Source organism: Zea mays, chromosome 8 (genome assembly GCF_902167145.1).
Source record: "Zea mays cultivar B73 chromosome 8, Zm-B73-REFERENCE-NAM-5.0, whole genome shotgun sequence".
NCBI classification, from domain to species: Eukaryota; Viridiplantae; Streptophyta; class Magnoliopsida; order Poales; family Poaceae; genus Zea; species Zea mays.
The window spans coordinates 168,051,675-168,061,847 of NC_050103.1; the positions used below are offsets into that span (position 1 = coordinate 168,051,675).

Sequence of the window (10,173 nt, forward strand, 5' to 3'; positions counted from 1 at the left end):
ATATATAGCTGTGCATGATTTGACAATGTTCTCTAACCTACTACTGCCCTGAAACTGATAAGCTCCTCGACCTCAAGTTAACGAGATAAAGTTCACATCCTACAAGTCCAATTTAACTCACTAATCAGGTCTAATCCTAGTGCAATATAAAGTTCATATTCTACAAGTCCAATATATTAACTTTAAACCCAAGTATTTTGAACACATAGCTTTTCATTTGACCAGGTGACTGTTAAACTTTAAAGCCAAGTCAAATATAACTTTAAACCATGTGCTTTAAATGCAGAGCTTTTCATTGGACCATGTGTACTGTTAAACTTTAAACTCAATTCGAATATAACTTTAAACCATGTACTACATACGCAGAGCTCTTCATGTGACCAAGGTGCGGGGATAGATATGGCAATGGGTAAATACCCACCGGGTATTACTACCCTATACACATACCCACGACAAAAAAATAATTTCATCGGGTCACCCATATAAACTGGTGGTTATAAATTTACCCACATACACGTGTGGGTATAGGTCACCCATCGGGTAACCCGTATCCACAAAAATTAAACATCTATCAAAATATTATATTATACAAATATCAAGTATATCCATCTAAATATCATTACAAAATTTCTAGCACCATTTAACCATCCATTCAACACACCAAAGATAATTGGATAAAGCAGTAACACTAGGACAGTACTACATAGCACATTATATGTTCTATTATATGGTCATTAAATTGTCGTTAAGCCTTTTATGACATTATGGTCTAAAAGATGTTAAATAGTAAAAAAGATGAATGACTAAAGTCCAAGTTTATATTGGGTATTTTATACCCACGGGTTAACGGGTATAGGTGAAGGTGAAACGTTCTAATACCCGTTTACTCATTGGGTGAAGATTTTTGTCCAATAACAGACTCACGAGTAGAATATTTAGCCCATATACATACTCTAATGAAGTAAATACCCATCGGGTATCAGGTACCCATTGCCATCTTGAGGTCACTCTTTGTTCAAACAACCTTGAAGGGATAAAAATTTATCCTGACATATTTTAAACCTCCTTTTCATTCTACTTAAAAACAATAAAAACTCAAATCTAAAACAAAAAAACATTTATAGCAGAAGAAAATCAAACAATACCAACCAAATTTATTATGAGGTTGCCGACTATAGCACAATTTGATTTTGACTTGGTTCAAAAAAGGTGGAATAGCAGAAAATTCAATCAAAAGTCTGTGCAAATTTATATTTGACTTGGTTGGGGCGCGCCAGGCTTGGACAGTAGTGCAACGCCCAAGCGACACATGAGGACCTCAGTAGCAAGCTACTGTGGTGAGCCCTCCCCCACAAAAAATAAATTTAATATCGTAGTGAACACATGGTTCACATATCAGATATTAAACTGATAAGAACAGATACTACACTTGATCTTAGCCAAAAGGCCGAGAAAGGTATGATTTGCTATAAGGTCCAGGGTCGAATTTTATAAACCTCATCTGGCTCCGCTCGTCCAAAGCTTTCAGGGTGGCACTAAACTGAGGCGCGCTCCAGCCTCCAGTGCTCCACGCACATGCAGGGACGTCGCGCGCTATTTTGGTTAGCGGGTCGCTGTAGAAATATGCTCGCCATGGCCCATCAATAGCTAGCCCACTGAAGAATCCGTCGGGCCTGGAATTCACTCAGTCTCCTCGATCAGGCTTCGTCAGAGTTTGAAGCGGCCGTGCCTGATTGATCCCGCCTCCCAGACTCCGCGTCCCGCCTTCGCGCTGCAGAGTACTCCTCTCACGCCTCCGCGCGTGCAGCTCCGCCCCACTCGCGTTCCTGTGCCACGCACACCTCCTCACCTCGGGCCACCTCGCCGGCTCCCCGCTGCGGCTATCCAACCTCCTCCTGCTCGCCCTTGCGTCCGTCCCGTCGTCTTCGCGCGCCTCCCGGAGCCCGCCGCTCGCGACCTATTCCTCTGGAGCACGTCTGTCCGTCTCCACGCCCCCGCATCGCGCTGCTCTGCTTCGCGTGTGGCCGGACGCCTACTCGTTTCCCGCTATCCTCAAGGGTCAAGGCTTGCGGGCGTGCGCCTGGATGCAGGGCCGGACTCCTGGTTCACGCCGAGGCCGTGAGGAGGGGGATGGGAGTGGACATCTTCAGTCTTCACGGTGAACGCGCTCATCAGCTCTGGACCGGCTCGCGGAGGAACGTGTTCGACGAGGCGGGCGGCGCCTCGAGGTCGTGGAACACCATGGGCGCTGGGTACACCGGGTGTGGGAGATGGGGCTCGCGCAGGAGCTGTTCGACGAAATGGAGCTGGGAGACATGTTCTCTTGGGGGCCTTGATGGACGGGTATGGTGTGAAGCAAGCTGGTGCTGGTGTGGACCGTGCGCACGAGTTGTTTGATTAAATGATCGAGAGGGATTTGATGTGCTGGAACTCGATGTTCAACGGTGATGCCAGGCATGTCAGGATGAATCAGGCGAGGTCACTGTTTGAGGAAACGATGGAGCGGAATGTGATCTTGTGGACCATTTTCATTGATGGGCATGTTAGGTGCTCGGGGGCCAAGGAGGCTTTGGAGTATTTTCAGAGTATGCTGCGGTGTGGCGTAAGGCCTGATAGGGTCGCTGTCGTGGGGGTTGTTAGTGTTCGTGCTCAGCTGAGCAATTTGGAGCAAGGAAGATAGCTTCACTTTTGTTTAGAAAGGTGTTTGTTCTTAACCTCTTGGATTGGATGGTAGTGCGCTGATCTTAATATAAAATCTTGCCAAAAATACCGCTAATAAGAACATCTTGCAATAAATACCTTATATTGTTCTTCTGCTTCCTTGAGACGTTTCTTCATGCCCTTGAGTTGATAAAAGTCGACTAGGGGGTGAATAGGCAAAACCTGAAATTATAAATTTTAAACACGCACTTCACCCGATGTTAGGATTAAAAATAAATAATCTTGAATTCGGAGTGCGGAATATAGTTCCTCTTGCTATGAGTTGCTCAATCAATGCGGATAACCCTGAGAGCAAACTCCAGACAATATGAGCAAGGAAACTTTAGAGAGAGAGGGGGGAGGGGAGAAACAAATCGAGTGAAGATCAACACAAACGAACACGGTGATTTATTTCCCGAGGTTCGGTTCCAAGAAACCTACTGCCCGTTGATGAGGCCACAAAGGCCAGGTCTGTTCCAACACTTTTCCTCTCTCAATCGGTCACTTAGACCGGTCGAGCGCTTCTTCTTAATCGCATGGGTCACTAAGATCCCGCAAAGATCACCACATAATTAGGTGTCTCTTGCTAGTTTTACAAAACACTTAGAAGAATTAGAGTGAGAAGAAGAAACCAATCCAAGCAATAAGAGCAACAAGGAAAACACAAAACACCATCTCACAAGTCACTAAGCACTTGAGTTGATTTTGAAGCTTGGAGAGGATTTGATCTTTTGTTTGTGTTTTGGAGTGTATGATTTTGCTCTTTTATTGAATGATAAGTGTAAGAGGCTTGGATGACTTGAATGGAGGTGGTTGGGGGATATTTATAGCCTCCAACCACTTCCTAGCCGTTGGTTGAGTTTGTTGTAGATAGGCATACCGGACAGTCCGATGGTGCACCGGATATGACACTGTTTACTGTCCGATGCGTGCCATATCAGCCAACCGTTGGGGTTTGGAGTTGTTGATCGTTAGAGTCTGTTGTCCACTTGCGGCACCGGACAATCTGGTGTGTTCTGACTTTGCAGTTCTGACTTCTGCAATGTTCATTGTTCCTCCCATCAGCGCAGTCGACCGTTGACAAAGTTGGTCGTTGCTCAGTTGGCTCACCGGACAGTCCGGTGACTTATAGTGGACGCGCGCTGAGAAAACCCGAGAGCAGTCAGTTCGTAAAGTGCCTCGGCCTGAGCACCAGACAGTGTCTGGTGCGCCATTGCCTGCACCATTTATTGTATTTGCTCTAAACTATGTGGAGTTTCCCAACTCACTTTCTTGTTGGTCTATGTTGAACTTTATGCACCTGAGATAAACAAACAACTAGGCAAACTAGTAGTCCATATGGTTTGTGATGGGCGTCAAACACCAAAATTGATTATAGGAAATGTTGAGGGCATTTCCTTTCAGTCTCCCTTTTTTGTGATTGATGGCAACACAAACCAAAGCAAATATAAAGTGTAGAAATGTAACTAAGTTTGCAATTTGATAGATGTGCATAAGTTACTTGAATTGAACCAATTGAAAGTATTTCTAAGTATATATGGTTGTTTTATTCTAGTTTGACATTTTGGACCATATTTGCACCATTTAGCTTGTTTTTGCAAATATTTTGGAGATGTCTTTTTCAAAATATTTTTGCAAATAGCTAATGGTATAAAACTATGATTTCAAAAAACATTTTCAAGATTTTGAAAATTCTCCTTCTATTTCAAGTGCTTTTCCTCTGGCTAAATAAAAGTTCCCTTTGAATAGGTTCTTCTCTTAGCTGTCAAGATGACTTTAGACATCCAAGGCGGACTTATATATTACAGCCACTTCTATATAAACATAATTTCACTTACTTAATATACACATACTTTTTTATCAATAAAAAACTTACATAATATTAAATATATATCAAATATGTACAATATCTTAACAGTTTCTTCTAACACTTCTTGAAACAAAGTCATCAATAATGGTGTTGATATCAACCTTAACTAATATTTTCCCAATAAACAAAAGTTGTCAAATCGTCCTATCATTCTTAGCCGTTGTAGATATTAAATAGTTATTTAATAATTTTAAATTTAAAATATTTCTTTCAACTAGTGTCACTGTTATAGACATGGTAAATATGATCGGTACGTAATAAATATATCCGGATAAGAATTCATCTTTTTATATACTAAAAATTTTAAATAGAAGATATTGATGTTTCTGACAAACTTGACTTTAGCTTTTTCTTATTTTAGATTTTTTAGAGGACCAAAATTAAAGTATATATGAAGAGGACATGAGAAGGGGACCATCCGATTTGGGGGCCAGGGCGACCGTCCTGATGGCCCTCTACCCAAGTCTAACACTGCGAATCTCTACTAACTATTAAGAGCAGAGCGTAGACCGCCCCCGCCTCCGCTCGCCCGACCTCCGGGATTTTCGCCCCCGCTCGCCCGACCACGCTCGCCCCCTCCCAATCCTTCCGCGAATCGCGCCGCGTCCCCAACAATCCTGAGCACCCGTCGCAATCGGTCGGGCGGAGCGCGACCGCCGCATACTCCGCCGCGCTCACGTAGTTAAGAGCCGTGGAGAAGGGCCTGGTGCTGGAGACGGAGCCCCTGGACGCGGCGGCGAAGTTGACTGCAGAAGCGATCTGGAAGGGAAATATTCCCCGGAGGAGATCAGACGATTAGTTTGGAGAAAATGGTGGGAGTAGGGATTGGGCAGAGAAGATTAGGACTAACCGGAGAGGAAGCTACCCAGCGGCCGGCGGCTTCCGACGCAGATGCGGAGGCGATGCCGAGGAGGCGGCGGGCAGCAAGGCACGCGGCCGGTGGCAGCATGGTGGCTTGGCCGGCTGTGGGGGACGACAGAGCGGGTGAAGGAGGAGGTATCGGCGTGTGGCCGCCTTGCGAAGCCTGCGAACCTGCGAGGCCAGGTAGAACAAGCAACCTGTCTTTCGCTTTCTCCGCATCGCTGAGACACAAGCCCTACAGGCCCAATGGACCAGATCTGGCTGTCTGGCCCCAGTTTAAAATTGGGCTTAAAGTCTCTGGGTGTTGTAGACTGTTAGGGCCCGATACGGCTCTGGTTTGAGCTTGAGCAGCAGCTTCTGCGTAGAGGGAAGGGGTCGTGAACACTTTTTTAAAGAAGGAAGTATTTTCTGGTAAATGATATAGAGTAATAAGAGCCACTTTTAGTTGAGGAGCCGGAACTGCAAAAATTGATGGAACCATGTGTTTTCTCCATCTCTACTAACTATTAAGTGTCTAATGTAGACCACAGTCGTGCTCTCGCTCCATCCTCTGCGTGCATGCAATCCTTTGCGCGGCGTCCCCCTGCGTGGCCACGCATGCAGCCGGTCTCAGTCTGCGTGCAACCCCTAAACCCGCACACGCATCACGCATGCAAGTATGCACTCCATGAAAAGCTTGTGCAAATATGTAAATGTGAATGTCATTTGAACCATGGTTGTTTGCTTTAAACTCACGTCTATCTAGCCAATATGACACACATATTTTTAATTTTATATTTTATACTCAAGTATAATATAGACTTTTATTAAAAAATAGGGGAAAAATTAAAACTGGGTCGTGTTCCAGCCAACCATGATACTTTTTACATGGGTTTTCTACATCGATGGTTTGTATGATTTTCTTTGCGTTTAATATCAATTATAACTATGATAACTAATTTTAGTCGTTTTGTACCGAAAATATAGATTGGTTAAGTCGTTTAGTAAAACAACATATCACACATACTTGCAAATTGTTTTCACGTCATAATGAAATATATATCCATATGCAAATTAGCAAGTCAATTTTTAGAATAGTTCATAGCCATCCGTTCAGAACTTTATGCGAAAGAATGCTGGCTCTATGTCTGCTTATACGAAAGAATGTTGTCTCTTCCCTTTACTAAAGGAGGGTGAAATAAGTTTTACTAGCAGCGTCGTACCGGAGGTGCCAGTAGCCTTAGTGTGCCAGTCGCTCCTCAAGATGGCCTCACTGGCAACAAAATGTTCTCTGATGAGTTGACTCGCGTGCTTGACTGAGATTGTACTTTATCTCTTCTGTCAGCTAAGCTCTGGTGAATTCCTCCGGCATCAACGTTAGCACGATGGTTCGCCCAACCGAGCATGTCCCCGATTCACAAAACTATATAGTTGGGAACCTCACAGTTAGATTCATAGTAGTTAATAGTTTGCTTAAACAAACTGACGTGGTTGTTTGATCTATGCAAAAGATGGCACTGGTTGTTGGTTTTAATAGTGAAATATCATCCTAACCATTTAACTAGCTATGTCCAACATATTATGTATTTATTTCTCTAAATATTGTCAGCTGCTCTACAATACAAATTACATGGTTGCCTCACTATCCGTTTCCAACAAACTTTTTGGGGTAAAATCAAACTGAAATTCGGCGATGGCTCGTCCCCTTGCAATCGGTCTTCTACCTTTCAGTTTCTCCTCCTTAGTGTGGCTTCGCATCAATCTATGCAGAGAATTAAAGCAAATGATGTCTCCTCTGATCTTGAGAATTTTTTTGGATGACCTGACATGTTATAAGCTAAACTTTACCAGCATTTTATCTTTTCATCAGTTCCTCTACATGTAATTTCATCTCGCTACGAAATGAAGGAGGCGAGGAACCACTACCACACGCGGGGCTCCTCGCGTGGCGGCGGCGGCACCGCTACCGAGCACGACCTGGTGTTACAGTGGGGCAACCGGAAGCGCCTGTGCTGTGTCAAGGTGCAGCGCCGCGATGAGGCCGCCGCCATCGCGGCCGCCGAGAAGGCCGCCATCAGCCAGCGCCGCGCCGCGGCCGCAGCTGCCCAGCACCACCCAACCGGCCACACCCACCAGCACCACCGTGTTCTCAGGTCTGTGCCTTTCTCTAATTTGTTTCTTTTATATCGTTTCTGCCTCGTGGTGTCGATGTGCCCATTGCGTGTGCCGGCTCTCAGCATGATTGCTTTGTTTTGATGGCTACCTGTCTTTATGTAAGTAATGTAGAAATCATGCCAAAACACATTTTCCCACGACATAATAGATAAGAGGGACATATTGTGAGCAAAAATAATTTTGATAGTCACAACTCACCATCTCCTTTTGATAGGCTTAGGATCTTCTTTTTATAATTTTGACCCTATAATGCAAAATTGTTCTATGGAGGTCATGGTATATCATCATATCATGTATTCAACTTAGGGTTTACCTATTTCGATTAATAGTTACATTGAACCAAATTTTGGTCGTTCAAAATAGCAGATTTTGATATTTGTTATGATTGTTGAGTTGATTCTTGATAGCATCACTAAACAATGATCTATATGTATACAAGTGTCCCCCGTTGCAACGCACGGGTATATAGCTAGTAAACTAATAATTGGGTTAAAAAATCCATTACATTGCTTACATAAAAGTTGTCACACGAGCCAAGAAAAGACCAATGTGAGCTTAAAAATAGTGTAACACATTTATCATTAAGTTATATTTCTATATGAAAAAGGTAATTGGAAAGAAGCTACACATTACGCAGTGCAACGACCGACAAAATGTCTTGTACGCCTCTGGAAGACTCGAAGGCGCCGCGTCGGACTGGTGGGATGCCTTTAATGCGACACATGCAAACACAGATAGGGCTGGACGAAATACTCGTGGCTCGTTGGCTCGCTCGGTTCATGGTCAGCTCGGCTCGGCCCGGATCGACTCGTTTGAATTTTTTCATGAGCTGAGCTGACATCCTAGCTCGGTTCGTTAATGAGCCAGCTCGGTTCGTTAACGAGCCAGCTCGCGAGCTAAACGAGCTACCATATTCCAGCAAAACGAAACTATATGCATATCATTTACAGAATAATCGATGAACATGTTATATATACGTGAGGTGTCTATGGTCTATGAATTAAATTAATGATTAATGAACTATGTCTATGTGTTAATTTGGTCTATGCAAATATAATTATGGGTTAAACTGATGAAATGTATGTGAATTGTAAATTAACGAGTGATGAATTGTGCTAATTTGGTGTTATATTGGCGTGGTTTGTGAAACTATAAGTATAATTACTATTTTCTATTGTTAAATTAGTTTGAAATTAACTAAAAAATAATTATTATGTACATTTTATTTTATGAGAACTTGGTCCAAAAAATAAATACTTTAATGGTAATATTTTTGGTATAATTATCATGAATTTTAGAAGTAATTAAAAATATATTTATTTGTATTTTGGGATATAAGGATAAAAAAATAAGCCAAACCAGGGGGCCTCCCGGCCGAGCCGCCTCGCTCGCGCCCGACCCCTCACCTCCCCGCGCTGGAAACCGCCGACTCTTCCTCTCCCCACTCATTTTCCCACTAATGGAGCTGCCATCACTTCCTCTCCCCCATTCACTCTCCCCTTCTGTAACTCCCGCCATCGATGGAGTTATGGAGCCGCCGCAACCCTCCCCCCGCGCCCTCTCACCTTCCTCCTCCCCTCTATAAAAGGCAGCCATGCCCCCTCTCTCCCTCACCTCACCTCTCTCTCTCCCTCGCAAAACCGGCCACCGTAGCTCGTTGTACCCGGACGACGTGCTCACGTCGCGCCGAGCCCTCGCCCGAGCCCCTGCCACTCTCGGTCGCGCCTCGCCCGAGCCCCGACGCCCTCGGTCGCGCCTCGCCCGAGCCCCGTATCCCTCGGCGGTGCCTCACCCGAGCCCGCCGACCCCGTCTGCGTCGCACCGAGCCTCTGTCGTTCGCATCCCGGTCGAGCTCTGTCGTTCCGCGCACGCACCAAACCCCAGTTGTTTCGACCGCGCCCCACCTCCACGCCGTTTGTCATCACACGGTTAAAAAACACGGATATTTTTATTAATTTTTGAAATCACGTTTGAGTTAGTTCATGAATTTTGTAATCATTGTTGTAATATTAGAATGTTGTGATTTGGAATTCATGTGTGTGCGAATTATTTGGTAGATGTATATGCGTGAATTGTTATTAGTCATGACATTTGTTTACAATGATTTTAGAATATTGGATTAGACAGAAGTATGGCAAAATTTGATATACATGTGTTAGTAGTAAAAATACTAGATAGATGATTTCATAATTCAGTTTACGATGAATTTTATAGTTTACCTAGAAGTTATAATCAAAGGTTCATTTCGGCTCACTAAATAAATAACGGGAACTTCGTAACACAGAATTAATAAGTGGTGTAGAATTCATCGTAATACAAGAATTGTAGGTTAATCAGCAGTTTTAATTATTAAAATATTTTGACCTCTGATTACTATAATGACATTTTCTTTTAGAAATAAAATATAAAAGTAAAAGGAGACCATTGTTCATAATATAATTAATTAATGTATTTATGTAGAATTGGTTAAATCATTACATCTATGCTAAGTTATGTAAAATACTTTCGTAGTCAAAAGTTCATATAGCTTTCACTAGTAACAATCCAGAATAGAGTCTTAGTGGATTAATAAAATATAGATTGTGTGG

The 10,173-nt window shown here is 43.4% G+C and overlaps 1 non-coding gene across 1 annotated transcript; it reads right to left on the bottom strand.

The window, feature by feature from the left end:
* Positions 1 to 1,263: 1,263 nt before the first annotated feature.
* On the bottom strand, positions 1,264 to 1,460 carry LOC111590057 (U2 spliceosomal RNA). Its single transcript, XR_004852345.1, has one exon. It is a non-coding gene; the product is annotated as a U2 spliceosomal RNA (small nuclear RNA).
* Between the last annotated feature and the right edge of the window lie 8,713 nt (positions 1,461 to 10,173).